Raw genomic sequence first — 6000 nt, 5'->3', positions numbered from 1 at the left:
ATTCCCTGTACCTGTACGCCATGTCATCACTCGCCCCTCCCTCCCTCCATCCGTCAGATACTAGTTTTGCGCCTTTTTTCAGACCAGACGCCATAGCACTGGGATCATGGAACCTGCTCAGATCACCGCGGCAATTATGAGCACTATGAACACCACGCGTATTGTCCTGGAATATATGCAGAGCCAGGACATGCCAAAGCAAAACCAGGACCAGCCGAGGAGGTGATTGCAGCGTGGCGACGAGAGTGATGAGGAAATTGATATGGACACAAAGTATAGGCCCCAGCAATGTGCAAATCATGGTGTTACTGGGGCAGGTTCATGCCATGGAATGCCGATTCTGGTCCCGGGAAACAAGCACAGACTGGTGGGACCGCATCGTGCTGCACGTGTGGGACGATTCCCAGTGGCTGTGAAACTTTCGCATGCGTAAGGGCACTTTCATGGAACTTTGTGACTTGCTTTCTCCTGCCCTGAAGCACCAGAATACCAGGATGAGAGCAGCCCTCACAGTTGAGAAGCGAGTGGCGATAGCCCTGTGGAAGCTTGCAACGCCAGACAGCTACCGGTCAGTCGGGAATCAATTTGGAGTGGGCAAATCTACTGTGGGGGCTGCTGTGATCCAAGTTGCCAGGGCAATGAAAGACCTGGTGATATCAAGGGTAGTGACTCTGGGAAACGTGCAGGCCATAGTGGATGGTTTTTCTGAAATGGGATTCCCAAACTGTGGTGGGGCGATAGACGGAACCCATATCCCTATCTTGGCACCAGAGCACCAAGCCGCAAGGGGTACTTTTCAATGCTGCTGCAAGCCCTGGTGGATCACAAGGGACGTTTCACCAACATCAACGTGGGATGGCCGGGAAAGGTACATGATGCTCGCGTCTTCAGGAACTCTTGTCTGTTTCGAAAGCTGGAGGAAGGGACTTTCTTCCCGGACCAGAAAATAACCATTGGGGATGTTGAAATGCCTATTGTTATCCTTGGGGACCCAGCCTACCCCTTAATGCCATGGCTCATGAAGCCATACACAGGCAGCCTGGACAGGAGTCAGGACCTGTTCAACTACAGGCTGAGCAAGTGCCGAATGGTGATGGAATGTGCATTTGGACGTTTAAAAGCGCGCTGGCGCAGCTTACTGACTCGCTCAGACCTCAGCGAAAAGAATATCCCCATTGTTATTGCTGCTTGCTGTGCACTCCACAATATCTGTGAGAGTAAGGGGGAGACATTTATGGCGGGGTGGGAGGTTGAGGCACATCGCCTGGCTGCTGATTATGCGCAGCCAGACACCAGGGCGGTTAGAAGAGCACAGCAGGGCGTGGTGCGCATCAGAGAAGCTTTGAAAACGAGTTTTGTGATTGGCCAGGCTACGGTGTGAGACTTCTGTTTGTTTCTCCTTGATGAACCCTCCCACCCGTTTCACTCTACTTCCCTGTAAACTAAACTCCCCCCCTTCCCCCTCCCTTCGAGCAGCGCTTGCAGAGGCAATAAAGTCATTGTTACTTCACATTCTTTATTAATTCATCACACAACTAGGGGGATAATTGCCAAGGTAGCCCGGGATGAGTGGGGGAGGAGGGAAGGAGTTTAAAACTTTAACTCTTATTGAAGGTCAGCCTTCTGATGCTTGGGCAATCATCTGGGGTCGAGTGACTGGGTGGCCGGAGGCCCCCCCACCGTGTTCTTGGGCATCTGGGTGAGGAGGCTATGGAACTTGGGGAGGAGGGCTGTTGGTTACACAGGGGCAGTAGCGGCGGTCTCTGCTCCTGCTGCCTTTCCTGCAGCTCAACCATACGCTGGAGCGTATCAGTTTGATGTTCCAGCAGCCGGAGCATCGACTCTTGCCTTCTGTCTGCAAGCTGACGCCACCTATCATCTTCAGCCCGCCACTTGCTCTGTTCATCCCGCGATTCAGCTCACCACCTCTCCTCTCCTTCATACTGTGCTTTTCTGTAGTCTGATATTGACTGCCTCCACTCATTCTGCTGTGCTCTTTCAGCGTGGGAGGACATCTGGAGCTCCGTGAACATGTCATCCCGAGTCCGCCGTTTTCTCCTTCTAATCTTCACTAGCCTCTGTGAAGGAGAAACATTTGCAGCTGGTGGAGGAGAAGGGAGAGGTGGTTAAAAAAGACACATTTTAGAGAACAATGGGTACACTCTTTCACGTTAAATTTTGCTGTTCACATTACACAGCACATGTGCTTTCGTTACAAGGTCGCATTTTTCCTCTTATAGTGAGGGCCTGCCGGTTTGGTGTGCGAGATCACTCACGCAGTACCAGGCAACAGATTTCGGCTTGCAGGCAGCCATGGTAAGCCACAGTCTTTTGGCTTTTTTCACCTTCTTAACATGTGGGAATGGTTTCAAACAGTAGCGCCCTCATTTCCCATACCAAGCACCCGTTGGGTTGGCCATTTAAAATGGGTTTTCAATGTAAAAGGAGGGGCTGCAGTTCCCGGGTTAACATGCAGCACAAACCCAACTAAACCCCCTTTCCCCCCCCAACACCCAATTATCTGGGATGATCACTTCACCCCTCCCGCCACCGCGTGGCTAACAGCGGGGAACATTTCTGGTCAGCCGAGCAGGAACGGGCACCTCTGAATGTCCCCTTAATAAAATCACCCCATTTCAACCAGGTGACCGTGAATGATATCACTCTCCTGAGGATAACAAAGAGCGATAAGGAATGAATGTTGTCTGCATGCCAGCAAACACCGGGACCATACGCTACAATGCTTTGTTATGCAATGATTCCAGACTACGTGCTACTGGCCTGGCGTGGTAAAGTGTCCTACCATGGCGGACGGGATAAGGCAGCCCTCCCCAGAAACCTTTTGCAAAGGCTTTGGGAGTACATGAAGGAGAGCTTTCTGGAGATGTCCCTGGAGGATTTCCGCTCCATCCCCATACACGTTAACAGACTTTTCCAGTAGCTGTACTGGCCGCAATTGCCAGGGCAAATTAATCATTAAACACGCTTGCTTTTAAACCATGTGTAGTATTTACAAAGGTACACTCACCAGAGGTCCCCTGTGTGCCCTCAGGGTCTTGGGTGAGTTGGGGGGTTACTGGTTCCAGGTCCAGGGTGACAAACATATCCTGGCTATTGGGGAAACCGGTTTCTCCGCTTCCTTGCTGCTGTGAGCTATCCACATTATCTTCATCCTCCTCTTCCTCGTACCCCGAACCCTCTTCCCTGTGTGTTTCTCCAGTGAAGGAGTCATAGCACACGGTTGGAGTAGTGGTGGCTGCACCCCCTAGCATGGCATGCAGCTCCGCATAGAAGCGGCATGTTTGCGGCTGTGCCCCGGACCTTCCGTTTGCCTCTCTGGCTTTGTGGTAGGCTTGACTTAGCTCCTTAATTTTCACACGGCACTGCTGTGCATCCCTGTTATGGCCTCTGTCCTTCATGGCCTTGGAGACCTTTTCTAATATTTTGCCATTTCTTTTACTGTTGCGGACTTCAGTTAGCACTGATTCATCTCCCCATATGGCGAGCAGATCCCATACCTCCCGTTCAGTCCATGCTGGAGCTCTTTTGCGATCCTGGGACTCTATCACGGTTACCTGTGCTGATGAGCTCTGCGTGGTCACCTGTGCTCTCCACGCTGGGCAAACAGGAAATGAAATTCAAACATTCGCGGGGCTTTTCCTGTCTACCTGGTCAGTGCGTCTGAGTTGAGAGTGCTGTCCAGAACGGTCACAATGAAGCACTGTGGGATAGCTCCCGGAGGCCAATAACGTCGAATTCCGTCCACACTACCCCAATTCCGACCCGCTAAGGCCGATTTTATCGCTAATCCCCTCGTTGGAGGTGGAGTAAAGAAACTGGTTTAAAGGACCCCTTAAGTTGAAAGAAAGGGCTTCGTCGTGTGAACGTGTCCAGGCTTAATTCGATTTAACGCTGCTAAAGTTGACCTAAACTCGTAGTGTAGACCAAGCCTCAGTGATCACCGATGGAGGCTGCTACTGTAGCTGGGATTCACTTTTGCACTCAACTGTAGCATTTCACAACTCGGGGCCTAGAATCAGGGCCTGCAGCAGAGTCAGTCTCTGAACAACCTAATGAGTGCAAATGGCCTGTAGGCATCTGCCTGATTGGTTGGATGAGTCAGCAGACTGGCTCTTATGCACAGCAGCAGCAGCAATTCAGTGGCTGCTCAAAGCATTTACTCATGTCTGTGAGAGTGCCTGAGCTTGCTTGTTCCCGGCCTTGCTTCTGCCTCAACCTTAGCCCTGCCTCGCCTCACTCCAGGTAACCCAGGCCTGAGCCTCAGCTTTGATTCCTGACTTCCAACTTTGGCTCTGACCCTTGGCTCCGACTCCTGCTATGTGCTTTGACCACTGAACATGAAATTCTGCACTGTCACCCATGATCCCTTTCAAAGGGATGAGCTCGGGTCACATGTGTCAGGAAGGCAGCAATTGCTCCCTGCTGGGAACTGGGTTCCTGGTTCAACCAGTAAAGGCATGTTTATTGGTTCTGTAGGAGCAATCTCTTTCTTATGCACTAGCTACAACAAGCACAAGAGTTGGGTCTAGCAAGTTTCCTGACTGGAGGGTTGCCCGGTATTCAGCCTACTTCTTGGCAGGGCTAAGCAACAGAGTTGTGGGCAACTCGGCACTTCTGAAAGTTACACTGTGTAGCTGGGTGCCCAAATATGGACGAAGTTGCATGAACAATAAGGCTTCCAAGTTCGACCTCTTGGGCCTGGGATTACAGTGTTGCCAGTGCCAAGTGTTCAAAAATCATGAGTCCCACTCCCAAAATAACAGGATTGGTTTAAAAAACCATGAGACTTCTGGAAATGATTAATTTGAGGTTGACCGTCCGTGCTCCTAAGTGAGGTGGGAGTTTGGAAAATCCCATGCACTATGTTTGTGGGTGTAACTTTCCCATTACCATCTCTCATGTCAGGAGTGGGGTCCTTTTGGGCTGTTCACTCACTTGCTTTCCAAGCAGTCAGTCCAGACAGCTGGCCAGTGCTCGGTGTGGATCTAGAGAAGTGCAGGGACTGCTATTGACATGCTGAAATTTAATTTGTTCAGAACAAATGTGCAGGACTGGGACAACTTCTCCAAATGCCCTTTGACAGCCGCAAAGCCACTCCAGATCCAGTGCGCTCTGTAGGTCAGAAGTTGATACCTGTGCTTGTATAGGGTTGTCTCTTCACCCACAAATAGGCTACTGAAGTCAATGGCGTTACCTGTGTATTAAGGTGCTACCCAACACGAGTAAAGGGATCGGAATCTGGCCTTATGTTTTTGGCCTGGGCCTGAGAGTGCATTTGAACCAGCCCACTTCAAGCTTTGCCCACATCTTTCACCCCTCAGTACCCAATAGGGTGACCAGATGTCCCGATTTTATAGGGACTGTCCCAATTTTTGGGTCTTTTTCTTATATAGTTTCCTATTACCCCCACCCCTACTCACACTTGCTGTCTGGTCACCCTAGTACCCAATAGCAAAGCAGCCCAAGAGATGGAGGATCTGTTCAGCGGTGCAGGAGAATCTTCGCAGCAGCTGCCCTCTGCCACCCTCCCTCCTGGCACAGGGCACCCTTGTGTCTCGTTGATTATCTGCTGCTACCGGATCCGTCCTCAGGACCATTGGTAACTGGCGCAGGAGCGGCAGGTTTGTAGAAATTTTGATGGTGCCCAGAACACCCAGAGCCCGCCCCCCCAAACTTTGCCCCCCACCTGCCTAAGGCTCTGGGAGGGAGTTTGGGTGGGGGGAGGAGGTCTGGGGTGCAGGCCCTGGGCTGGGACAGGGGATTGGGGTGCAGGGTGCAGGCTCTGAGAGGAAGTTTGGGTGAAGAAGAGGTGAGAGGTTGGGCTCTGGGAGGGATTTTGGGGGGGGTCTGGGGTGCAGGCTCTGGGCTGGGGCAAGGGGTGGGGGTGTAGGAGGTGGTGAGGGGTGCAGGCTCTGGGAGGGAGTTTGGGGGCAGGAGAGGGGGTGGGAAAGGGGTGGGGTGCAGGCTCTGGGACAGAGT

Source organism: Malaclemys terrapin, chromosome 14 (assembly GCF_027887155.1).
Source record: "Malaclemys terrapin pileata isolate rMalTer1 chromosome 14, rMalTer1.hap1, whole genome shotgun sequence".
NCBI lineage: Eukaryota > Metazoa > Chordata > Testudines > Emydidae > Malaclemys > Malaclemys terrapin.
This window is presented reverse-complemented; position numbering follows the sequence as displayed.